The sequence below is a fragment of the Prionailurus bengalensis genome, chromosome B4, assembly GCF_016509475.1.
Source record: "Prionailurus bengalensis isolate Pbe53 chromosome B4, Fcat_Pben_1.1_paternal_pri, whole genome shotgun sequence".
NCBI lineage: Eukaryota > Metazoa > Chordata > Mammalia > Carnivora > Felidae > Prionailurus > Prionailurus bengalensis.
Genome location: NC_057358.1, coordinates 86,167,587 through 86,194,949, shown reverse-complemented (window position 1 = coordinate 86,194,949; position 27,363 = coordinate 86,167,587). Strand labels below are relative to the sequence as shown.

The 27,363-nt window shown below is 33.6% G+C and overlaps 1 non-coding gene across 1 annotated transcript; it reads right to left on the bottom strand.

Annotated features, from left to right (window-relative positions):
- Positions 1–21,681: 21,681 nt before the first annotated feature.
- On the bottom strand, positions 21,682–21,766 carry TRNAQ-UUG. The gene has a single exon. It is a non-coding gene; the product is annotated as a tRNA-Gln (tRNA).
- Between the last annotated feature and the right edge of the window lie 5,597 nt (positions 21,767–27,363).

Here is a 27,363-nt window from a genome sequence, read left to right as displayed (position 1 = left end):
GGAACCCCCTCAGACTGTTGAGCCTGAAACATGGACAATAGAGGAAGGAATTCCTCTTAGAAAGCAGAATCAAGGGGTTCACCAGGAACTGTATCACTGCCATAAAAGCAGGATTCACCTGCAGGAGTTTGTCATTGCGATGCTGTGGGTTTTAATAGGACTAGGGTCACCTCCTAATAAAAGTGTTTGCTGCAGTTATGGGAACTAGTATATGTGTGCCTGTAATGGGGACTATAGAGACAAATAAACCGATTTTTCATTAACAGAACACCAGATTGTGTGCAGCTGCATTTAAAAATGAAGGAAAGAAGCACACATTGGACTTCTTGATCTTTGAGCTGAATAAAACTCCATTAAAATTAAATAACTCCATAGGACTGTGGAATACTTGTTTGGGAAAGACTGTGAGGGTGTTCTGGGTGTGGGAAATATCTGCATGTTGATTTTTGTTAGCCAGAGTGAAAAGTGTCCAGAGAAAGCTTGCTTTCTACCAAAGATTTATCCTCTTTCTTAGTGTCATCTTACTGGGGTGCAGTTTCCCAGAAAGAGATTATTTTTTTCAACACTCCTTGTCTCCTGGGAACTTACATGAATAATGTAATCATTTTCTAAGAACAGAAAGCATAGGTGAGAAAGAATATTGGCATAGAGGGTGAATGAATCAAGATAGCTATTTTTGTATGCGTTTAGTTTGAGATGGTTATTAGGTATCTGGTTGGAAATGTCAATGTCAAATATGCAGTTAAGGAGATTGTTTTGGAGTTTTCTGTATTAAAATCCCTTTGGCTTATTAATGGTTATTGAGGCACACTCCGTAGCCTGATGTTAAGGGGAGTACTAAGGTCATGCTTGGTTTCTTTCTCTATTTTTATAGCTAGTATTAGAACTCTATCATTTTAGAAACCATTTGCCCTAATGGCAAGTGCCATTTTCCAGAAAGGAAAAAAACCATACAGCATAATGGCTCAAGACAATGTATTCAGGGTGTATGGATTTATATTTTGTTGTGAAACTTTTTAGTTATATAACAATATCAGTTTCTTCAAAGTTTGTGTCTTCCTATGTAAAATGGCATAAACATTTGTCAACTTGATGTAAGGATTAAATGAGCTAGCATATTAAATATGATTTAATATGTTAACCATAGAAAGTTCTTGAAATGTCATTAAAATAAGATGACATTAATTCTGACAGGTATATTGATAATTCCCCCCTATTGTGCACAAATTCAGTACAAAATCACATTGTACACTTCTGGGCCAAATGGTTCATGGATTGAGGAGTGACAGCTTAATGCTATCATATTTTATTATGAAGCCCAATGAGTTTTCTTTTTAGTAAAACCATGATATCAAACCCCTAGCTATATTTTTTAATTTATAAGTGAGTCTCAAAGCCATAGTCTTTTAAAAACAAAGTTACTTTTGCTACTTTTTCTTGAAAGAAAAGAATAAAATCCATTTATATTCTGCCTATTGACATAATGTTGTGAAATATTCCTTCAGTTTAGACCATTAATTTTGATTAAGGGAAAAGCAAGAAAAGGGAGTTGCTTGCTCTTTTTTTTTTCAACTATTAACTGCCATCAATCTCCTAGCCTTCAATTCAAACTAAAACTCCTTTTCATAGATATCTTGTGGATATTGGCAAATTTCTATGGTTTACTTTCATTTCACAATGTAAGGAGTATAATCTGTGGAATTCTGCCTTAAAATTTAATATCATAACAAACACTTAGTTTTAATGAAAAGTTGAGCTAAAGGAAATTCGCACCTGAGTTTTCTTTCCTGTTTTCAGCTCTAAGATGGTGATTTTAAATAATATAACTCTTTTGCACAGTATGTCAGAGGCATAGGAACATTTTTCATATATTTAAAATGGCACATCACAAGTTATTAGCCCATAAATTTAATTTCCTTATTACTAGTAGAATGACTAAATGCTTTCATCTGGTAACCTTGCCTGTAACTAGTTTCCATGTGACATATTTCCAATGATGAGAGATTTTAAAAAATATTTTCAGATGTTTTTTGTCTTGCCCAGAAAAAAGTTCTTACCACTATATAACAATGGTGGGATGACCCATTTAAGATTAGTCCAACTTCCAAAAATGAATTATAAATGATCCATGTATATATAATGCTCCTAAAGTGTAGTAAGTGGTGCTATTCACTGGGAACATTTTGATACTTCAACATTTGGCAAACAGGGGCAACAGATTTTAAATCTACTTGCTCTTAGAAAATAGCAGTTTTGATTATTTTAAAGTTGGCTGAATTTGCTAAAGTCACTCAATAAACAAACTATTGAGAATATATTTCACGCACATAATAAAAAGGCAAAATTCCAAAGCAAACAAACAACAAACCAATATATTCCCAGGCAGGTGTTTTCCAAAGTTTATTAAGAGAAGCAGGAATAGTACAGATGCTCTGGGAACATTTAACAATAAAAGTCCTCATATTGCCTTACTTACAACAGGAAGGAGTCAAGCAAAAGTGTCTTGTCTTCCTACTCTGCATTTGAAATCTCTGTTGAACCAGACATGCTACAAGCATAAATTCTTTCCAATTAATCCTAATACAGGTTGAGGTAGGTACCCTATCTCCTCCTAATGGTAAAACTGCCAATCAAGACTACTTTATCCTTAGCAAAATGCAATAAAAACAAAGTAGTGTCAATATCTGGCTAAAGCACAAAAGAAAAAGAAAAAAAAATAAATTCCTTAACAAAGTAATTAATTTATAAACATTAATATTTCATACTACACAAGCATATAAAATGATTGACCAGAGTCATTTAGATGACAAAGATAGGCCTGCACAACTATGAAGGGTAGACATTGATTAAGTCCTTCCAGAGGTGTATAGAACTATAATCCTGGCTGCATCATCGTACATGATAACAACTGTTGCTTGTTCAAGTCTTGGGATTTACAGAGCACTTTACTACCTATAACTTCTTCAATCATTTATTCATGTATTCAACGTATATTTACTGAATCCCTATCATATAAATTTGAAGCTGAGTTGTAAATTAAGACATGGTGACAACCATACAGATGGTTGTTGAAGTTAGAAAGGCGGAAGAGTACTTCCCAGGAGAGTATGTATTTAGGTGGCAAAAAGAGTAGGTTGATCAAGACACTGTGAAAAATACTAATATTACAGATTTGGGTAGAGAGATGGAATTATTGGACAAGAATAAATGTGACAAATGAGGATGGAGTTTAAGACATCAAGGGTATTAAGAGTATAAGAGAGAGGGGTAAGCATCAAATGATCAAGAAGTTCAGTAGAACAAAGACTAAAAGTTTGGTCATTACAATTTCAAGCTGGCTGCTGATTTTCGCAAAGGATACATTTGTTGTGCTTTATAATTAGATATGGACAATATATATTCACCACCAAGAGGGCTAGTTAATTAGCCTCCAAACAATCTGTATATCATCCACTGGACTTGGCTGATTGGTTCAAAAATAACTATATGATCTACACTCCATCTGACAGAGATCTTCTAAGTTATTGGAAGAAAACAATTATTCCTATTCTAGTGGAGAGGAGAGCCATAGGAGATGTGACATGTTGATTTTTAAAATGGCCAGAAACCATCATCCCTCCTTATAATAACACTTTTTTTTGCAATCTTACTTTCCAATAAGAAAAGAAAGAGGCGCGCCTGGGTGGCTCAGTCAGTTGAGCCACCGACTTCAGCTCAGGTCATGATCTCACAGTTCGTGAGTTTGAGTCCCACATCGGTCTCTGTGCTGACAGTTCAGAGCCTGGAGCCCACTTGGATTCTGTGTCTCCCTTTCTCTCTGCCCCTCCCACACTCATGGTCTGTCTCTCTCTGTCTCAGAAATAAGACATTATAAGAATAAATGGATTAAGCTGGCCTTATGACTTTCATTAGCAAATATAATGTGGAAGAATTGATGGTTTGACATTATGATCCCAGGACTAAAGAGCCCCAGCACATTTCTGCCCCCTTTACTGTATTTCTGCCTCCATGAAAGCAAACCTGGATAGCCCTTTGGATGATGAGAAAGCATGTAGAAGAGAATCAAGTTCTTCTAGGCAACAGCAAACCAACAAATCACCAGAAGCAGAGTTCAGAACTTCCCTGGCTGACCTAAAGCTCACTGAAGATACATGATGATACCCAAATGAAATTAGAGGGGGGAAAAAAAACCCAAGAACTTCTCAATTAAGTACAGTAAAATAACTGCTGATGGTCAAAATCATAAGCTAATTAATTAGAGGTTGGAAAACCATGGCAAGATACCAAATCCAGCTTGTTGGATTTGGATTGTTGCCTGTTTCTATAATTATTGAAACACAGCGCATTCATCTGTTTATGTATTGTCTATGGCTGCTTTAACACTACAATGACATGTAGTGTTGCCTAGTTGCAACAGAGACATTATGGCCTACAAAACCTAAAGTATTTAGTATATAGCTCTTTCCAGAAAAAGGTTCCTGACCCCTGAAGTAGATCATTGTTGTTTTATACCACTAAGTTTTGGGTGACTGGTTACACAGCAATAACTATCAGCTACCAGAGTGAAAATTAGGAGTTCTCAGGGACTATATGTCTTGGTGTATGGAGGTAATCCCGGATGTATTAGGAAAGGATGAAGCTGATGGGTTGATATGAGCAAATAAAAGAGATGGAAAAGATAGAACACCAGTAAATTTTAAATTCAGATTAGCCATCCTTGTGGTCCAAATGCACCTATTTTTCTACTAAAGAATATGCAATATCCCTTTATAAGCTTCCATTAGTAATTTATTTTTCTTAAGTTAGACTTAAATTTTACTATTTTTATTTTTATTTTTATTTAAAAAAAATTTTTTTTTCCAACGTTTATTTATTTTTGGGACAGAGAGAGACAGAGCATGAACAGGGGAGGGGCAGAGAGAGAGGGAGACACAGAATCGGAAACAGGCTCTAGGCTCTGAGCCATCAGCCCAGAGCCTGACGCGGGGCTCGAACTCACGGACCGCGAGATCGTGACCTGGCTGAAGTCGGACGCGTAACCGACTGCGCCACCCAGGCGCCCCTAAATTTTACTATTTTTAAACAAAAGAGGCTTTTGTTTAAACAGGCTACACACAAGAAAAGTTTTTAAATTACTTAATATAAAAAGTAATTTAATAATTTATATGTGCCCTACAATTCATATCACAAGTACCAAAGCTATTTTTATTTGAGTTGGATGAACAAAAAATGAATTATGGAAGCACAGAGAAGGCTATAGCTACAATTATATATCATAATACTAATATATATTATGCATAATTCATTGTCATTATTAAATATTGATTATTTCACTATCAAAGCTGCCTAGTATGGACAATTAATTATGTGTGTGTGTGTGTTTTTAAGATCCTAATCAAAAATTGTTCTAGAAATATTTCAACTAACAAATTTGTATTATACTTTTAACAGAGGAAATTCAAACACTAGCCACATTTTGAATACAATTGAAAATCTTTTTGAAAAGAAGATAGTTAACTAAATAATCACAAATTTGCCATATGATTTAGCTATCTTCATTACATCATATCACCCTGTATTTAAAAATTTTAATACACGTTTTTAGACCAGTTTTATGTTCACAGAAATATTGAGAGGAAGATACAGGGATTTCCCATATACTCTCTGCCTCCACACATGCATGTTATTCCCTACTATTAATATCCCCACCAGAGTGGTATATTTGTTATAATTGATAATCCTACACTGACACATTATTATCACCCAGAGTCCATTATTTACATCAGGGTTTATTCCTGGTATTGTACCTTATATAGGTTTGGACAAATATATAATGGCATATATACACCAACATGGCATTATACAGAGTAGTTTCACTGCCCTAAAAATCCTCTGTGCTTTATGTATTTATTCCTCCCTCCTTCCAATCTCTAGAAAATGGTGACTATTTTACTTTCTCCATAGTTTTGCCTTTTCCAGAATGTTACATAATTGGAATCATACATTACGTGGCCTTTTCATATTGGCTTCTTTCACTTAGTAACATGCATTTAAGTTACCTCCGTATCTTTTCAAGGCTTGATAGCTCATTTTTTTAGCACTAAATAATATTCCAGTTTTTGGATATACCACAGTTTATCCATGTACCTACTGAACAACATCTCGGTTGCTTCCAGGTTTGGCAATTACAAACAAAACTGTTATAAACACCAGTGTGCAGATTTTCATGTTTATATAAGTTTTCAACTCTTTTGTGTAAATCCTAAAAAATGCAACTGCTGGATCATAAGATATGACTATGCTTAGTTTTGTAAGAAACTACCAAACTGTCTTCCAAAGTAGCTGTACCATTTTGTGTTCAGACCAGGAATGAATGAGAGTTCCTGTTGCTCCACTTCCTCACCAGCATTTGGTGGTGTCAGCTCTCTGGATTTTGGCTTATCTGGAAGAGATTTTGAACATGGCTTTTGTTTACTGCCATAAACCCCAAAAAGATTCTCAGGGGATTCTCAAGTGTTTTTAAGAGTTATATGTAGAGAGACATTACCAGTTTGGATCGAGGTTAATTGGGAAGGTACAGAATGAGAAACAATCTCTGGAGCCCCAGAGTTCTACTGACAGGAAGTAGACTGAGATAGCTGCTCAGCTGCAAACATTTGGTGATTTTAATATTAAAATAAGTAGAGGGTGGAGCCAAAAGTAAAGAGAGTATAGACTAGAGCCAGAGTAGCAGTATTAGTCCCAGACCTTGAGACCTAAACAAGAAACTTTCCTAACTGAATTTTAGAATTGTTACGAACGAAGGACTACTTTGTGCCACTCATTTTCCCCCTTTTAACAGAAATGCCAATGTTACATGACCACTATAGTTGTATGTGAAAAATACAGATGACTTACCTATTTAATTTTGTAGGTCTTCAGATAAAAACCAACAAATGGTACATGAAGAGGTGTACTTAAGGAATTACATAGGAGAAGCTTCATTCATATGTGGACTGACCTATGTGATGAGATTCTAGATTTTGAGTTAATTTTGTAATTAAATTAGATTTTGGGACCTTTAGGAAAGCGTGGGTGTATTTTGCACATGTCAGGGATGCGAATCATTGAGGGCCAGAGGGTAGATTGTGTTAAGTATCCTCTAAGAAGATCCTCAAAGATTTAGACTTCCTGGCATTCATAGCCTGTAAAATTTCATCTCCTAATTTATGAATTAGACCCACTGACTCACTCTAATAGAATACAGTGAAAATGGTGGGATGTAAATTTCAAGATTAGGTTATAAAAATAATATGGATTCTTTCTTGGGTATTCTCTCTCATTCTCTTACTCTCACTCTCTGATGACTCTGGAGATGTCAGCTGCCATATTGTGAAACAGCCTTGTGGGAAAATGCATATATAGAGAGTGAGGCCTGTTGCCAACCATACAAATGAACTTGGAAGCGGACACCCCAAAGTTGAGCTTTCAGAGGAAGCTGTAGCTTTGGTGGACAGTTTGAATACAGCTTTATGATAGACCATGTACTTGTGGAAACCAGGAAGTTATGTCCAGCTTTCTGACACACAGAAACTATGAGATAATAAATGTATGTTGTCTTCAACTACTAAATCTTGGAACAATATGTTAACCTCAATAGATAACTAATCTGATATTTTATTCCTGCCAATTTTGACATTAAAAATCAGTATTAACAAAGGGAAGTAAGACTGAAAGATAATAGTAATGTTATTTATGAATGGATAGTCATATATTAACTGCAATCATTATTAATTTCCCTTGCTGGGATTATATCTGTCTTTAAAATTATTGTAAGAATACTCTTTTAATAATTTTATTTTTTGTGTGTGGGACAGTTTGCAATTTTTATTTTATTTTTACTTTTTATCTTATTTAAATCCAACTTAATTAACATATAGTGCAATAATGGTTTCAGGAGTAGAATCTAGCAATCCATCACTTACATATAACACCTAGTGCTCATCCCAACAAGTGTCCTCCTTCATTCCCATCACCCATTTATCCCATCCCCCCACCCAACACCCCTCCAGCAATCCTCAGTTTGTTCTATGTATTTAAGAGTCTCTTATGGTTTGCCTCCCTCTCTGCTTTAATCTTATTTTCCTTTCCTTCCTCTATGTTCATCTGTTGAGTTTATCAAATTCCACATATTAGTGAAATCATATATCTGTCTTTTTCTTACTGACTTATTTTGCTTGGCATCATACACTCTGGTGCCATCCACGTTGTTGCCAATTGGAAGATTTCATTCCTTTTCATATATATATATATATATATATATATATATAGTCTTCTATACACACACACACACACACACACACACATGTATATACACCACATCTTCTTTACCCATTCACCAGTTAATGGACATTTGGGCTCTTTCCATAATTTGGCTACTGTGGATAGTGCTACTATAAACATTGGGTGCATGTGCCCCTTTGAATCAACATTATATCAGCATTATATCCTTTGGATAAATACCTAGTAGTGCAATTGCTGGGTCGTAGGGTGGTTCTATTTTTAATTTTCTGAGGGACCTCTATACTGTTCTCCTGAGTGGCTGCACCAGTTTGCATTCCCACTATCTTTCAATAATTTTAGACTAAGGTTTTGCCTCAACCAAATAATAATAAAATTCTGATAACTTATATTCTCTTTCCTGTCCTTAAACAACAGATTATAACAGTGCTCCCAATATTTCCAGTTGTGAATGTAATAAAATATGCTTAGTGCAATTTAAAGTCCATGAACATTTAGATCACATAAATATTGGTTTTTACTCGTAATTGTAACTGATAATTATAGTACATGTAAGCACACCATAATTTCTGTTTGAAAATTTAATGTATATAACTGTGCACTAATAAAAATGTGTCATGAGAAAAGAATTTGGAATTAGCTTCCAGTCAACATTTTGAAAATATTTCATCTGAATTGTTGCATATAACAGTGCAATAGTTACCAGTTTTTTTAGAATGAAGACCTATTTATAATGACAATAATTTATGTGATAATAGCTACTCTATTTATTCAGCATATAATCATGTTTAATATTTAGATAGATTGCTGAATATCTTAGAATAGCTCTATACTTTTCATGAGACCTAGTTATCCATAGTCAATAGGTAAGAACTTTTTGCAGTCAGAAGCAAGAGATCCAAAATAAGTTTTACTAAATTTTTTTTCAAGACTGTTTTTATATTGTCTTGAATGTATCATTCAAACTCAAGATTTGAAAAGGCAGCTACATTGATCATATGGAAGTTCTCTTTCAGTTCTTAACTGAAGTATTCTTCTACCATGATGCTACAGATAAGGAATTAGGCAGAATTTTTCCTACATGTTCCACAAGCTCCTACTTGAACATTATGATTGTTACACCAGCCTTCATTCCATTATGCACTAGACATTTAGTTTGGTTAGGATTTATCCTATTCCTAGCTCCTGTATTAGACTCTAAGCCAATAGGAGCATTCTAATTCTATCACAGAAATTCAGGAAGTTCAAATTTTAGCCAATCAGACAGAATTTCTCTGCTCTATAGGGGAGGCCTATTAGTGCCAAGCTCAATACTTTTCTCTGGGAATTCTGAGACACAGAAACTCTCCTTAGACCATGTAAAATGCACACATGAAACTACAAACGATGGCAGCCATTTTTCCATGTTGAGGGATGTGATTTTGAGGAACTAAGATGAGCAGAGCTAAGACAATCACATATAAATAAAACTAGACATCTGATCAAACCAGGCCAAAACTCCATTCTATATCTGAATGTCTTAATCATTGAGACAATAAAACTCATTCATAGCTTAAGCCAGTTAGAGTTGTGTTGTCTTTTATAGTACCTGAAAATATTCAACTTGTAAAAGGTCCATTGTGAGAAATAAATGAAAAAAAGTTTTTAAACTTTAATACGCCGTTTGTTTGTTAAATAACATTTACCATGTCATAACTACAGATAGGAAAGTCTTAAGGAGAAATAGTTGACTTGTTAGAACTGATCTCTACTGAGCAATTAACATATGCCAGGCATTAGGCTAAATGTTTTCACTTTCATCTTTTCATTTTAAATTCTTAACAGTTTGTGAATTAGGTGTCAATTAAGTAATGATAATAAGTGAAATCTAAAATTAAACCGTTAGGAAGCATCAGAGCTAAAATATAAATGGATACCTTCCTCATTTCAAACTCTATTGACTTTTCACTGTACCACAATCCCACAAAAGCAGTATGACAAGTATGTCCGACTGTACTTACCATGTTTCTATATGCAACGTGTATATTAGCATATCCAAATGTGAGTTGATATAAATTTGCTGACACTATGAACATAGAGCATGGCATGAGATTTTTCACTTAAAAAAGATGACACACACATTTAATACATTCACAGAAAAAAGTAGGTGAATAGTACAAAGATACATATAATCTTTAGTCTTTAGCTTATGCTCCAAGTAGGATACATTACTGATAATGAAACAATTTGGTTTAAATATTCTCATTTATATTCAACCAAAGACTTGATCTCAGTAGCTTGACATTCAAAACTATTGATGACTACAGTCACATGATATCAAAACCAGTTTTATAATTGCTTTGATTAAATTTTCCTATATTTGTCATTGTCCATCATATCCTCTCTATCTTAGTTCTAGAGAAATAACAAGACCCTGCCTTTTACTGTTTTTTTCCTCACATTTTACAATCTCCATGTCTATTTTGCCATTTAGCATTCATGACATCCTGTTGGAGAGTTATGACAAATTTTTTACTCTCACTAATTTAACAGGTAGGAAATAACAGGCATTGTGAAAAGTCAAGTGTCATAAGATAATTACTGATAACTTTCAATATTAGAATGTAATTATAATTGTTAAATATGCCCCAGTTTAGGGTTTCTTCTATGACACAAATGTGTTTGTCCTAGTTTGTTCTCCTTTATAACTCTCTCTGCTCTCATTATTTGTGTGATTTCCCACATCAGGAAGCCACAGTAAACATAGAGACCACCTCACAGTAGCCCCACTATTCCATTGGTAAATGTGATGTTGTATTTATATATGTGATTATATTTGCATGATCACATTTTTCCATTAGTGTATTTTGGCCCTGTTCTGTTACACAATGCAACAATGTTTGGAGTCATGAGCAAAACAAATGAAATAAACATATTTCAAACAGCATGATTGGTATTTTGAACATTTGATAAAATTCAGTTTTCACTTAACATCTAAAAATGTAAGATACACATATTTAAAGTCTCTAGAATAAAACAGTTCTCAATGTTAAGTGTGTCATTAGTAACAGCAGCCCAAGCTTTTAAGAAAATCCCAAGAGGATTCTTTTGTGTCATCTCTTCAGGGGTAACTTGTTTTATTCTATAAAAAACTGCATCTTGTTTCTATAATGGCTACTTAATTTTTTAAAGAATTATGACACACTTTCATTAAGTTCATGATGCTTGAAGTTGTCTATGGGGTAGTCTCCTCTTATCCACAGTTTCAGTTAGATGTCGTTAACCATGGTCCAAAAGCAGATGATCCTCCTTTTGAAATATAGTCAGAAGGTCAATACCTTCTTGACAAATGCCTATGTCATTCACCTCACTTCATCTCATCACATAGGCATTTTATCATCTCATCTCATCATAAGGATGGTGAGTATAGTACAATAAGATATTTCGACAGAGAGACCACATTCACACAGCTTTTTTAATAATATACTGTTATGACTGTTCTACTTTATTATTAGCTACTATTGTTAACCTCTTACTGTGCCTAATTTATAAATTAAACTTTATCATCTGTATGTATGTATAGGAAAAACATAGTATACATAGGTTTGGTACTATCAGTCATTCTGGGTATCCACTGGGGGTCTTGGAACATATACCCCGTGGATGCGGGGCGGGGGGGGGGGCTACTTTAAAGCAAGGCAAAGGTTTCCATGTCAATATACAAAGAACTTCCTTTTAAGCCTATAATCAATACTTGTCAATGATGAATAAACATCAATTATTAACGATGGATGTGGTTTAGGTTGTTTTACTTATGTCTGCTTTTAGAGCATTTATAATGTATTGTTATTGCCAGGTGCATCCACTAAACAGAGTTCAATCTCTTGAAAGCACAGAGAAGGGTCAGAATTGTTGATAAGCGATGTTTAATAATTCCAGATTATCTCTTTTTAATTCAAAAATTTACTCCCTGTAATATACTAAAAAACTTGGCTTACGGATGGATGTATTATTTATAAAAGAAAGAAATATTCGGACTATTATACATTCAGATTCTATTGAACTTGCAATAACTTTACCACAAGATGAAAATTTGCCAAAGATTAGACATATGGATTTTTCCATAGAACATTCCCAAATAAGAGTCAAGAATTTTTATTAAAATAAGGGAATAAGTTACAAACTGAGATAAAGTCTTGGAATGAGGCAGTATGTGGTAGCATTACAGTTTGGAGATAAACTACAGTGAGTGATTTTTTTTAGAGGGTATTATCGAAAATCCCAGAGGAAATCAGTGTGGAGCAAAATTTCAGATTACAATTTATCCAAAGTACAAGGGCCATTTGTGGAAAAAAGAACTTTAAGCAGGAATCACTTATGCTTCAAATTAGAAACCCAAGTAGAATAAAAGGCAGCCAAACGGTAGAAAAACACTTAACACCTTGAATTTACACCATGACAGAAAATGTGTCACAGCATAAAAGCGAGCAAGGAATACACATAGATGTGTAGCTTTTCTGTGAAAGAATGACAAAAAAGTTGGACCTATTCAAAGGGAAATAACTATGGAATTAGTTATTAAAAGTATATGATTACTAGTTCATAATCAATTATATGTAATAACTATGTTCCAAGTTCCTGTGAGTTCTCTGAAGTATGAAAGGTAATACATTTAGTTATTAAAACAGCTTTGTAAGGATTACATGATAATATTTATTTCATGTAGGAAACTGAGGTTCAAAGACATTTAATAACATGCCTAAGATATTACAGCTAAATATGAATAAAATACAGTTAATCATGTTGTATCTTACCTGATTTGTGGTTTAATATTGGTGTCTTACGTAGCAGACATCTAAGACCAAGAGTAGAACTTAAACTAAAATGTCAGCTAAACCTTATAATTTGCACTTTCCCCAATATCCCATCTCTTGCATGCATCAATTGCCTAGAAATATATCAATGCATTAAACAGAGCAGAACTACATTTAGCACCATTAATTTCTGGGCTAATGCCTGATATCAAAATATATTTCCTCATTTTCAAATTCTAACTCGAGAGTTTCTTCCAGGAGTTGAGTCTCTACTTACAGTAGTAGCTGAGGTTGTAGATTGTCTTTTCTTAACCTGAAACATGCTTTCTTCCAAACTTTTCTATGACAAATGTTAGGATCTCTGACATATAGCTCTGCCTTTTCAAGGCTGAGTAAACACTCTGCCCTCATGTGCTTCCCAGCTTAGTTCAGTCACTTTGAAACCTACTGAATGTACACAACAGCTGGCAGTTTCAAAAGGAAGATTTTTGCCTTCCTTTCTCCCAGGGGATTTTGTCTCAGTATTCTGCTGTGAAATTAGACATTTTAAACTTTCAGACGCATCCTTCTTTGATGGCTTTCCACAGTACCTTTTCTCTACCACAGTTTGTGTGTTGAGTAGTTTCTTTGTATTAAATTTAAAATCCTTCAAAATCTTGCTGGTTTGCAACAAATTATATAATTTCTCCACTTATAACTATTTATTGACAGAGAATATCACCGAAGTATGTCTTGAGATAACTAAGATTAAATATAAATGGTACCTAAAAATTAATCCGACCTTTTTACAGAGTCATTACAATTTTTAACAGAGTTCGGCTTTACAATGATTTCAAACACTGGATTAAAACATGATTCTCTTTTATATATTTAAATACCCGTAGCTTTTTATTCTTTTATTTATCTGAATAAGTGTTGAGTATCTCAAGATATTTAAATAAGAATTTACCAGCCAAACATAAGTTTCAATGTCAAGTTGTTTTTGGCCTCAAAGGTCTATATAATTAAAGTTTAATTCTGTAATATAATGAGCCTAATATTTCCCTTGGATTTTCTCAGACAGTCCAAACCATATATCTGGAGAAGGGGGTTAGTTTAGTTTAAAAATGAAAAAATCAGAATTTACTGTTTGTTGGATTCACTGAGTTAAATATCTACAGAATAAAGAAGGAAGCCTTACATAAAGAGTTTGTTCATTTATAAAGAGAAACCCTTCTTTCAAATGGTTTCATTATAAACTTTACTTATCTTAGTAGCTTTTATATATAACACAATTAATCACCAAACATTACAATAAAAACCCTAATATCCTGATAAAATCACATCAAACATGTATTTTCAAATGCCTGTGTTGTAGAGAATTTAGTTTGAAGATTAAATCATTGTGCAATTTCTCCAAGATTAGAGATCTAAAATGTTTGCTTTCTGAAAATAGGGAAGTGCTTTACTATTTACCTTTGGGAATACTAGGCATTTAACAGCAGAGAACATGTATTTAAAAAAAAAAAAAAAAGACTGAGAGTGCTGTTATCTGAGCCTTTCCTCTGTGGTCAAATGCTTTTTGCCATAAACTGAAATGGTTCTACAAGACTCAATTTCACATCACTCTAATAGAATCAAACGTGATCATACTTCCATCTATTCCCTTTCCTAAAATTAAAAGTCTTTTCAAACATTCTTTAAATTAATATAAGCATTTTAAATTGTTAAATGAGAATGGAAACTAGTTTCTGTTTGAAGCACAAGTTATAAAAACTATGCTATACTTGGGAAACAAAATTAAAACTACCTAACTATTGGGGTGCCTTGGTGGCTCAGTCAGGTTGGGCCTCTGACTCTTGATTTCAGTTCAGGTCATGATCCCAGGAATGTGGGCTCGAGCCCCACAGCAGCTGCATGCCAAGCATAGAGCCTGCTTGAGATTCTCTCTCTCTGCCCCTCTCCCCTGCTTGCAGTCTCCCTCTCTCATTCTTTGCTAAACAAACAAAAACACCAAGCTAACCATATAATCTCCTCCATGATATATTAATTATTTAAATTTTAAAGAGATGATGATAATATATAATATCCTATTGTGCTTTTAGAGAATCAATTCATTCAGTTAAAACACTATGTAAACAAGAGGCACAAGAGATCAAACTTGGAAATTGGAGCAAAAGATAGTGCTTGTTGTGAAGACAGAAAATATTTAAGTGAAAATTTTAGCCTGCATATTACTAATCCCAGTTTTTATTATTTAACTGATTAATGAAAATACATATATTAGAGGAAAAATATAATTTGTTAATTTTTAATATATTGCAATATTGGGTTTTTTGGCCAGGAAAACAGCAAAGCATTTAAATAGTCTTAAATTATTCTCTGGTTATCTTTCTCCTTTTATTTTTGGAAAAATTCACCCTATTCCCTAGAGTTCAGGATCTTTTTCTCCATTTCAACTATATTTATTTGGTACCTAATATTGTGTTGGTATTACAATGAGATCTTAATTATTACTAAATAAATAAACATATGAATCAATACTACCCTTTTTCTCCAAAACTATTTAAATATAGCCCGGGGGAGGGGGGTGGTGAGAGGAAACAATTAAAAGCAACATCGAGTGTAGAGTTATTCCTGGCAATGATGAGAAAGGGAGAAAGGGAAAATGTTCTTAATAAGATAGTCTTTTGAATTTCAACATATTTTATACTGCCAGAATTTTTTTCAGAAATAAAAAATGAAGTCCCCTGTACTCGGTCCTCTAGACGGAGATGATGAAAGAGTTGATCCTCTGATTGGGAAATATACAGCAAAGGCTAAGTTTAGGTCAGCTGGCAACATGTTCTCTTAGTTTTCCTTCTCTGACAATGCAGTGATTTCTTCATTCCTGAATATTTTCCTGGATATAGAATTCTAGATTGACAGTTCCTTTCTTTCAGCACTCGAAAAATGGTGTGCCAGTTTCTTCTGACTGCAGTGGTTTCTTGTGAGAAAGTTGATGCCATTCAAATTATTTTCCCCCACACGTAAGATATTGTTTCACTGTTAACACTTTCAAACTTTTTTCTTGGTGTTTAGTTTTCAGAACTGTGTCTTGGTGTGTTTGGTATTTGTTCATCTTCTTGAATCTGTAAGATTATGCTGTTTCTAAATTTCAGAAGTTCTGAGGCCATTATTTATTCAAACACATTTTCAGCCCCAGAGTTTTCTCCTATTTTTCCAGGACTCTAATGACAAGTCAATAACTATGTATTATAGTCCCACATCTTCCTGAGACTCTGCTGACTTTTTGCGGTTTATAATCTTACTGTTGTTTAGATTGGGTAATTTCTGCTTTTATTTCTTTGGTTTGAGTCACTTCTCTGTACACTTCTCTCTGCTTTTGAGCCAATTCATTGATTAAAAAATTTTTTATTACATTTTCATTTCTAAAATTTTAATTTAGTTCTTACATCTTCCATTTCTTTGCTAATTTTCCTTTTTTAAATTTCAAGCATTTTAATAATAACTTGCTAAAACATCTTTATGATAGACGTTTTGAAATTGATGAAAGTTCACTTACATGTCTATCAACAGATGAATAAATACATAGTGTGGTATATGTATAGAGTAGAATACTATTCGGTCTTAGAAAAGAAGATCCTGCCATTTGTGATCACATGGATGGACCTGGAGAACATTATGCCAAGTGAAATATGCTAAGTGAAAGAAAAAGAATATATGATCTCACTTATATATGAAATCTAAAAATGTCTAATACATAGAGGGGTGCCTGGGTGGCGCAGTCGGTTACGCGTCCGACTTCAGCCAGGTCACGATCTCGCGGTCCGTGAGTTCGAGCCCCGCGTCAGGCTCTGGGCTGATGGCTCAGAGCCTGGAGCCTGTTTCCGATTCTGTGTCTCCCTCTCTCTCTGCCCCTCCCCCCATTCATGCTCTGTCTCTCTCTGTCCCAGGAATAAATAAACGTTGAAAAAAAAATTTTTTAAATGTCTAATACATAGAAGCAGAGATCTCAATGGCAGCAGGAGGGGGAAATGGGGAGATGTTGGTCAAATTGTGCAAAGTTGCAGTCATACAGGATGGATAATTCTAGAGATCTAATGCACTACATGATGAACATACTTAACTATATTGAACTGATAGTGGAATTTTGCTAAAAAAGTAGACTTCAGATACCCTCAAAGACAGAGAGAGAGAGAGAGAGAGAGAGAGAGAGAGAGAGAGAGAGAGAAGGTGAAAATTGAGAGGCTGGCAGTGGATGATGTCATTCAGAGACAGAAGAAAATGTCCAAAGCAGAAGACCTATTAAAAAAATAAGTAGAGAAAGATGAAGTAGTTATAGAAATTAATTTTTTGTTTGAAAAACCTGTACTAGAAACATCAAAGAGGCTATTTGAAATCTGAACAATATTATTTTATTAAAATGTCTACTATAGAAACCTATGTAGATATTCAGACATTAACATGTCCCTTCACAAATATGTATTGTTATTTTTTTCTTAATGAAATGAGGAGTTTCTGCACTGTTGAACTGACTCCCACATCTTGGATAAAAGCTTTTAACAGACAGCTGGTTTATATAGCAATGTCTTCAAAGAATACCCAAATCACAACCCTTGTAATTGCAGACACATGACTCATGACTAATCAGCACAGTAGATCCATATTTGAACTGGCTCACCAGTGACCCAGAAGCCTATTTTAGAGCTAAGTCCATATAACAGTGTGTTAACTTCCCTAAACCTCTTTCAAAATGAAGTGCTGTCCCATAGTCATTAATTTTCATTATTTCTGATTAAATAGTTCTATTGGAAAGTGCATGAAAGTTACCAGCTAAAATTAGACTTTGGGAATTCCTGCAGATTTTCTTTACATGCTTTTCAACATTCTGTATCATATGGCTAATTGAGGTTCATTGTCTTTGATTCAGTTTAGAGATAAAATTATTGCCTTTTGTTCAATTTTGTTTTCTTTTCTGTAATTCATGCATGAGCAAAAGTAACGTCGACAATTGCCCATATTTAGTGTGAAAGAGTGTTAGATGTTTTGTGGCAGACATTCAAAGTGAAAGCCTTTTTCCAGCAATGGAAGTCCCTTTCATTTTTGGTTGTGACACTCTGCATCTCACATTCAGATTTCCAGCAAGTGAAGGACTACTAAACATGCTTTGATGCTCCTTTAGACATCAAATTTTAAGTTAAGATTTCTACAACAAAATAGCAGTGCTGTCCTAAAATTCTCCACACTTAATAAATGCACAAAACATGGAACAAATTAAGATTTATAAGCAATATTTTCTGACTCTTAAATTTAGTAACCGTCTATGTTAATCTCAGATGCAAAAATCAAACAGAGATGCACTGTAAAAGTGGAGACTGCATACAAGATTACGTGTCTAAATTTCATTGTTACTAATTATAACGATTAATAATGAAATTCAACAGAAGAAACAAAAATTCCTGCAAACATTAGCATATGCTGTGCACAGCACATGTATATTCCCTTGTCTCATGAAAAGGAAAACAAACCTCAAATAATATTAAATGAAGTAAACATGTTGAGTTTTTTTACATTTATATGTCAACAAATATTTCACAAAATCTTTCTAAAATCTAGCCAATAAATATGCATTAAACACATGTCATGTGCACAGTATTATTTACTCGTGTGATTCTTTGCTTGCATATACTATTAGTTTTAAGTTTACAGTGTCACAGTATTGTTCACTGTTATATGTTTGGTCCCACTAATTAATTAACTGATTAGTCATGAATTTATGCAAAATTCCTTTCACCCACATCCATGTCTGTTCAAGTCTTACTCAGGATCATTTTTCACTTTCTCTCTTTATATATCTTTTGCTAGAGTTTCTAACGCTACTGTGCTTGTAATCCCATGAATAAACCAGATTCTCTTAGTCATTTATGTTTTCCATCTGCTGTTCTCCATGGCTGGCGAGGACTATTCCCTGGCCTCATCCCCCTTATTACCTCTCCACCTACCTAACATGTGCTCAGAGTTGATCTTTCTCTGAAGACTTCTCTGAGGAGGAAATTATAACACAACATAGCTCTGGTAGATTAGTAGTGGCTGTAGGTCTTTGTTGAGAAAAATTTTGAGTCTTGTCTGTGCATTCAGTGAAACAGAGGCTTGTTAAGTGTTTTCAGTACTAGTCCTTAATGCCTGGAGGTCCAAAAGTATCACAGGACGGTACGTTCACAGAGATGCTATGATTAAAGGTTAAGACTGTATTTTCATAGCTTTGAAATAGGATGATTATAGCTTAATCCTGGATATGGAATTACTAATTGTGTGTCCTTAGGCAAGCTAGTTTGACTTTTTGTCCCTTAGTTTCCTCATCCATTAAATCCAGTAATAATGCCTACTAGCAAAGTTTAGCCTAAGCACAAATGAGAGAACTGATGTATGAAAAACACTTCATGCAGTGCTTTTGTATGTGGTAAAGTTGGGAAAAAAATATTGATGTTGTTTTATGTCTACTTACCACGGAGCCACTATTTCTCCTCCCTCTGTGTTATCAGAGCACTTTACACATAACTCTTATATATGCATTCCACTCTGCTGTGACTATACATCAAAGCAGGCGTGGATTTCTACCATAAAACTCTAAACTTCTCCAGGGTAGAGACTACATCTTGTTCATTTGTATATTTTCAGCATCTATCTCAGTTCCCAGCATGTGGAAACACTCAATAAATCTTAAATAATTGACTAAATAAAATAACAAAGAAACAACTTACTACACACCTGAATCTGGTTCAAACCCTCTCTCCCTCACAAGACTTTTTTTTCCCTATGATGCATTTTGTCCAAATGTATCTTTCTTCCATTCCTGTGGCAGTACTTATTTTAAATTTCCATTGCAATATAAAATTCAATGTGTATGTTTTTCCTTTAGAATAAACATTGAGGGGACAGAAGCTTCACATTATTCACCTTTGCACATGTTATTATTTTACATATAGCAATCATGCAGTGAGGTAAAAGGTACTGAAACAAATCAGTGTGATGCAAAGCAGAATTACACATGTATCATAATAAGCAGACAGAAACCAAGCAAAAGTACGCTGGAATAACAGAAGAAGGGGACATTAGTTTTCACTGGAGATCTTAGGGAAACTACATTTAATATTTAACATTTTAAATAAACTTTGAAGCGGGAGTATAGCTTTGACAGAAGTGAGGGATAGTTTATTCTCCCATTCTTTTTGTTGAAATGCATAATAAAAATTTCTTCATTTCTAAAATTTATTTATTATGATTTATATTACAAAATCTTCCTCCCATAAATATGGGCTGATATTTGGATGAAGACAAGAAAAATGTGCATATCCCATTTCTTTTTCCAATGTCTTACTCAGAAGTGAATGCCATGGTATGACAGCGAATATAGAAACAATTTTATATCATAAATAAAGCTTGTTGGTTTTAATTGTGTCATTTAAGACAAATACAGCCATTATTTGAAAAACAACAATTTCCCCAAAACAATGTTTAAAAAATATTTTACTGAAATACAACGTGCAGAATGGAAAATGTATGCATGATATGTATATAGCTTCTTGAATTTTCACAATGAGAACACAAGTGTGTGAGCACTCACATCACAATAAAGAAAATTACCATGGAAACCAGAGACATTTCTTGTGCCCCTTGACCTCATGCCCTAACAGTACCATTATTCTGAATTCCATCAGCAAAGATTAGTTTTCCTCAGTTTTGAACTTTATATTATTGAAATCATACACCATATATTCGATTCTATATTCTTTCACTGAAGATTATAATTTAAATTCATCTATGTTGTTGCATGTGGCATGACTTGTGAGATTCATTCTTGCTGTTGTGCATAGCAAGAATTTATTAATTCAGATTACTAGAGCATATTATATATGAAATATCACAAATTATTTACCCATTCTATTGTTGATGGAATCTGAGTTATTCCCAGTTTGGCAGTCTTACAAATAAGACTGCTTTAAATAAATAATTTTATACATTTCTTTTGGTGTAAATGTATACATATATAATGTATATATGTAGGTGTGGAATTGCTTCATTAGAGGATATACATACATTTAGCACATTATTTTTAAAGTGGTAATGGCAATTTATGACAATATATGAAATATATTGTACCAACAATATATGTAATTTCAATCACACTATTTTCACCAACAGTTTGTATTCAGTTTTTTTTTTCTTCCTGTTAAATAATTTGGGGGGAGATAAATAAATAGGTGTGGTTATGACCAACAATGCTGAATATCTTTTAGTATGCTTAGTTGTAAAAGCATTTTCTGGTCAATTTCCTATTACATCATCTGTCTTTTCTCATTGATATATAATAATCTTTATATATTAATGTATATGAATCTTCGGTCTGAGATATATGTCCTAAACATATTCTCTTATTCTCTGTTTCCATCTTTACTCTTTTGTGACATATTTTATAAACTTAAGTTCTGAATTTTATTTTATTTTATTTTTTATGTTTATTTATTTTTGAGAAAGAGGGAGAGACAGAGCATGAGCAGGGGAGGGGCAGAGAAAGAGGGAGACACAGAATCCGAAGCAGGTTCCAGGCTCTGAGCTGTCAGCACAGAGCCTGACGTGGGGCTCGAACCCATGAACTGTGAGATCACGACCTGAACCAAAGTCAGACGCTCAACCAACTGAGCCACCCAGGCATCCCAGTTCTGAATTTTAATAAGACCCAATTTATCAATATATTTTCCTTTATTATTAATTTTTTGCTGTTTTATTATTTTTAATCTTAAAGAAACTGCTTATTCCAAAGAGAGTGGAAGATATTCTTCTATTATTTCTGTTGGCAAATTATTTTCTCTTTCCATTTAGGAACTGGAATTGATTTTTTTATGTATGGTATAAGATAGAAGTCAATGTTCATTTTTTTCCCCATCTGAATATTCTGCATACACACAGTGGAAATTATTGTTATAAGTTAAGTTACTATATAAGTAGATTTGTATCTACTTTTTATTCTCTTCCATCTGTCTGCTTTTTAATTCTTATTTCAATGACACTCTTTTGTTTGCTTTTTTATCTATTTTGAGAGAGAGAGATACAGCACGCACGGACATGTTCACATGAGCAGGGGAGGGACAGAGAGAAAGAGAGGGAGAGAGAGAATCCTAAGCAGGCTCCACACCGTCAGCAGAGAGGCTGTATCTCAGGAACCATGAGCTCATGACCTGAACCAAAATCAAGAGTCGGGCACTTAACTGACTGATCCACCCAGGTGCCCTGACACTGTTTTAATAATTATAAATTGAAAATAAGTCTAACAATGCAAGTCATTCAATTTTGCTTTTCCTCATAAAAGTGTCTTTACTATTCTTAGTACTTTGCTTTTTCATATAAATCTTAGATTCATTTTGTCAATTTCATGAGGGGAAAAATAAACAAATAATCCCTAGGAGTTTTATTTTAAATTACACTTGATAATTACATATTTGATAATTCAATGCTATTAAAATGTATTTTTGCATTTCATTTTCTAATAGCTTGTTGCTGATGTATAAAAATTTAAAATTTTATATGGGCATTGTACCCAATGACTATGCTAAATTTATTTAATAGTTGTAATAGTTTACATGCATATTCTTTGAATTTTCTATGTAAACAATAATGCCTCATGTTAAGGCAGTTTTACTTCTCCTTCTCTTTTTCTCATACTTATATTTAGTTTTCTTGACAGAACAACACAAAAAATAGTGTTAAAAAAACAGACTTCTATAATTTCCTGGGGCAAGATTACACCATACTACTTTCTATAATGGTATTTGTTATATATATTTATTTATTAAATAAAGGATGACCTCTACTATTCATGGCTATCTAGATTTTTTTATATGGCTTATTTTTATTTTGTCTTCTTAACCCATGATTGAGTACTAAATTTTATCAAATATATTTTGTGCATCAAATATAATTCTTCTCATTTAGTCTCCTAAGTAGTGAGGTGAATGATAATTTTCAAACATTTAAACCAGCTTGTATCCTGAAATCAACTGTAGTTGACTTTTATTTGAGATCTTGGTTTTGTTAAGTCTTTCCTTCCTTGGTAACTCAGAAAGACTGCCATAAATCCAAGGTTACTGATTTCTGATGAACAGAAATCCCAAGAGACAAAAATGCCTGCAAATATACACGTCACTTGGGTGTATTTTGTTCTTCTTGAATGTTGGCCTCTTGAGTACTGACTCTTCTCCAGTGCCTTCAAACATATGGTATTTTTTTATTTCCACCCTCTGCTCCACTTTTTTTTTCTTCCCTTTACTTAAACAAGAATTTTATCTAGCATTTATGGTCTAATTATATCCGCACTGTCAAAGCTGAAAGCGACATCTTTAATAATTCACTTACATTATGAGAATTTATAAATTCCTGAGAATGGGAAACTAAAATGTCCCTAATCTAATTTTTGATGGGCACCATGACAATGTAAGATGCATTTTGTTCTTACCTACTTGAGGATTTTAAGCTTTCTTGAGGGACCAATCATGTAGAAGCATGTGACATAAAAATCTTTTATAATCAGACACAATAAAAGGAAAGATAAACTTCTCAGACTCCAGAAAACTGCTTAAATCTGCATCCTATAAAACTCTCTCTTTTGGAAATATTTACCCCACAACCAGGTCCTCACTTCTGGAGATAAATCATATGCTGGTCTTTCTAGAAAATGTCCATGAGTGATTCTGGATCAAAATAGCCAACCATTATACAGTGTCATTGTGGACTGATTTCAGAAATAACAGCATTTACTTTATTTGGGGGTATCTTTTTCCACTTTTAGTATATAGTTACAATATAAGACAAAGTACAAGGGTTTTTTATAACCATTCATAAATGTAGCATATACATACACCATCATATTTGCATAAGAATCTTAATCACAAACCCAGAATCTGAAATTGATAGGAATCATATTGATCTCTACCACCTCACATTACATTCATATTAATAATGAATGTGACAGGAGCATCATAAATATGCAAAAGAGCAACACATCAGCCTAAACATCACCAGTAATTTGTAGACCTACACTCATAGGAAACCACTAATGGAATATAGTGCCTTTTCTTTTCTATGAATAGTCAAATGCCATGCATAATGTATGTAACAGTGCAACTGCTAACAGCAGACTCAGGCAGGAGCATTTAAACTTGATATTATGGGCAGTACAAACTATCTTTGAAGTGGCCTATAATAAAATACTTCTCTGCCTTTACCCTGTTCTCATTGTTCAGTTATCCTTATCCACAAAGCTTGTATTTATAGGAGGCACAAAAATGATTACCTTGATATTTTGGGGGTACTTATCATGCTTTATCAAATGTAGGAGAATAGTGACCAATTAATACATAACAAGTCAAAGTAAAAAGTCCCTGAAGCATCTGTTCAACCTTTTTTTATGTCAGACTATTTGAACATTCTTTCAGAATATCCATTATCATAATATGCCTTCATGGCATATATTACCAAAACAGCCTCTGTGCAAAAGGTCTTACAGAAATGGTAATACTGAAGTCATCTGCAAATAAGCGGGAGTAGGGACGTAGCTGCAGAGTTCACAGGATGATTGACGGCACCTAAACCTAGGATCAATACGGGAAGTTCTAGGAAAATGGTCACTTACAGAGAAATCCAGTTTGACATAAATATCTTGAGGATTTCTGCTCAGGCGCAGGTTATATTAATTATATTACATAATGATTTATACTATACTATACTATACTATACTATACTATACTATACTATAGTGTATTAACTAAATGATCCTAGCATTTTAGCTCTGTTTGGAACCCATAAAAATTCCAGAGTTTACCTATAATTATAGAATCCCATTCCACATCTTATTCTCAAGACCAAGAAGACTACCTGTAGAATCTATTCGGCCTTGCTCTAAGAGCATTACAAAGAAAAAAAAATTAAGTTGTAGAGGACCTGGAATCTAAAGGTTTTAATGCTTTTCAGAGGAGATTAATAATTTATTGTTTGGTCTTATGGCACAATATGAAATTTTACCTTTAATAAAGACATTTAATTAATGTTTGTAATGTGTAATATCAGAAATTGCTAATTTGAAATTTATAATATACACTATATTCATAAAATAGTTTCAATAAATATTATTAAAATATAAAACATATACTTTAGTATGTGAAGAGTTAAAGACCCAAAGTATAGTCTGCTTAATTAAATTATATTAAAATATGTAAAATCCTAAAATCTCTGGATTAGAAACTCATTAAAATATAATCAAATAATATACTGTGATTCACTCCAGATGATCCAACAGAGTTTTGTAAATATATTTTTAGAATTCAGGTTACTTGAAAGGATATTGTATTTTTCTGGTACAGTTTAATTTTAGCATATATAAATTATCTTTACCATATTCCTAATAAATATTTCCACTAGAAGCTGACTACCCCTCATCATCACATGCCCCTCATCATCTCATTTATCCCACTTTGGTGTTCATAGAACATTTATACTTGAAATTATATTGCATTTTTTTTTATGCCCTTATTGTGCGTCTCCATTTCTGAAAGAATGTGAATATCATGAGGGTAGAAATTGCTTCCTGATGTTTGCTTCCATTTTTTTAAAAAATTTTTTATTACATTTATTTTTGACAGACAGAGTGAAACAGAGCACGACTCGGGGAGGGGCAGAGAGAAAAGGAAACCCAGAATCCGAAGAGGCTCCAGGCTCTGAGCTGTCAGCACAGAGCCCAACACGGGGCTTGAACCCACAAACGGTGAGAGCATGACCTGAGCAGAAGTCGGATGCTTAACCGACTGAGCCACCCAGGCGCCCCTGTTTGCTTCCATTTTACCAGGACTTAATATAGTCCTTACTGATAAAAAAATATTTTTATGTAAATGATAGATTTCATGCTTAAGTGACATTTAGTTAGCATCTCTGTACATATTTTTCTGAGATGGAAGAAAATTTTATAATCAATTACAGAAGAACATTGTATTTACATTCCATTAATTTGCTTTCTTATAAAGCACATCATTTCAGTAGTAAAGCAATGACATACAATTCAAAATACTTCTATTACAGTTTTGGCTTTGCCATCATCTCATTAGGCAAGACATTGAACTAAACAATATCACAATATCATTTTCAGTTTCTCCAATCTTTCCTTTTTTTTTAAATGTTTATTTATTTTTGACAGAGCGGGGGAGGGAGAGAGAGAGAGGGAGAGACAGAGGATCTGAAGTAGGCTCTGTGCTGACAGCAGAAAGTCCATTTCAGGGTTTGAACTCATGAACCTCGAGACCATAAGCTGAGCCAAAGTCAGATGCTTAACCCACTGTGCCACCCAGGTGACCCCTCCACTCTTTCTTAATTGAAACCACTGCTTTTTTTAAAGCAAATTTAATTTCTAAATATATTTGGAAGTTAATAACAGATATAATACGGAAGTCTAGACATTACTCATTTAATCCAGAAGAAAACAGCTAAATAGGAAAAATGGAACAAAGACTAGATAGATTTTAAAAAGTAAGGTGGTTCATATAAGTTAAAACATGCTGATAATTACACTAAATATTATTGTTTTAAACACTAATAAAAACACAAGATTCAGGTATATGCTACCTATAAGACACCTACTTTAGATATAGACAAAATAGATAAAAAGTGTATGCAAAGGAAAGGGATGCAATATTCAAATACTAATCACAACCAAGCTGGAATGACTAAATATAAGACGAAGTAGACATCAGAGTGAGAATATATTACCAAGTGTAAAGAAGATTTTACAATAAAAAATGAGGTCAACTCAGAGGGAAACATAATTATCTAAATGTGCATTCTGAGTATAACTGGAAATGCATATCCTTACAATAATAGGTCTTCAAAATGTAGGAAGCGACAATTGACACATATACGTATTACCAATTATATTTAGGATTTAAAATCTCCTCTTTCAGTAACTGATAAATAGGTAGAAAAGAAATCATTAATTATAGAGAAGCCATGACAAAATATCAACCACAATGACCTAATTTACATTTATAGAGCACCAAACTCAAGGACATCAGGATGTCAAATATTTTAAATGAAAATGAGACATTCAGCAAGGTTCATAATATGCTGGACCATAAAACAAGTCTCTCTAAATTGAAAAGAACTATAATTATAATTTCTTCATTGACTCCAACCGAATTAAATAGATAAGCAATAATTGAACTATATAGAGACAATTCCCATGTACTTCAAAATAAGCAATATACTTACA